At 40.2% G+C, this 910-nt stretch overlaps 1 non-coding gene across 1 annotated transcript; it reads left to right on the top strand.

The window, feature by feature from the left end:
- Window positions 1-563: 563 nt before the first annotated feature.
- LOC121225688 (small nucleolar RNA R71) lies at window positions 564-670 on the top strand. The gene has a single exon (XR_005923546.1). It is a non-coding gene; the product is annotated as a small nucleolar RNA R71 (small nucleolar RNA).
- Window positions 671-910: the final 240 nt, after the last annotated feature.

The raw sequence follows: 910 nt of genomic DNA, 5'->3' as shown, positions 1-910 counted from the left end.
GATAAGCGTTGTTAGCATCTCCTCAAGGTTCAGCTTCTTTTCCTGTTGGTAAGGTGGTTGTTAAAAACCTGGAGGATGTTATGGCCTTTGTTTCCCTTGACCACCCCACGAGAAGTTGGGATGGTTCCTCCAACCTGCATTATATATGTTACTATATGGGTTATTTTGAGATCTAGAATTATTACCCATATATTGAACTTGTTTCTCCTTGGTGCTAGGGTTGAAGGGTTGATATTCTGTGTATGCTCCTCCTCCATTTGAATCGCACCTCATCACTGGATGTACATGAGTAGAACCACACAAACCGTCAATCTTTTTTATTTAAGTGTTCTACCTGGTTAGATAGCATAGTAACCGCATTGAGGTTGAAAACACCTACTACTTTCGTCGGCTTTGTTCTCATGACTTGCCACTGATAGTTATTCAGTGACATCTCCTCAATAAATTTCTGAGCCACTTCAGGTGTTTTGTTATTCAAAGTTCCACCGGTGGCTGTATCGATGAGTTGCCTCGTTGAGGGGTTCACACTATTGTAAAACGTCTAAACTTGTAACCAAAGAGGTAACCTATGGTGAAGGCACCTTTTTAAAAGATCCTTGTATCTCTCCCATGCATCATAGAGTGTTTCTAGATCCATCTGCACCAAAGAAGAGATGTCATTCCTCAACTTAGTCGTTTTAGCTGGCAGAAAATATTTAAGTAAAAAATTTTCGGTCATTTGTTCCCAAGTATGATTGACCCTTGTGGTAACGAGTTCAACCACTATTTTTCTTTGTTCCTCAACGAAAAGGGAAGCAACCGAAGGCGAATGGCATCATCAGAAACGCCATTGATTTTAAAAGTGTCACAAAACTTCAGAAAATTCTCCAAGTGATTGTTTGGATCCTCATCCTGCAAACCATCAAACTGA

This window comes from Gossypium hirsutum, chromosome A03 (genome assembly GCF_007990345.1).
Source record: "Gossypium hirsutum isolate 1008001.06 chromosome A03, Gossypium_hirsutum_v2.1, whole genome shotgun sequence".
In the NCBI taxonomy this organism is placed as follows: Eukaryota; Viridiplantae; Streptophyta; class Magnoliopsida; order Malvales; family Malvaceae; genus Gossypium; species Gossypium hirsutum.
This window is presented reverse-complemented; position numbering and strand designations above follow the sequence as displayed.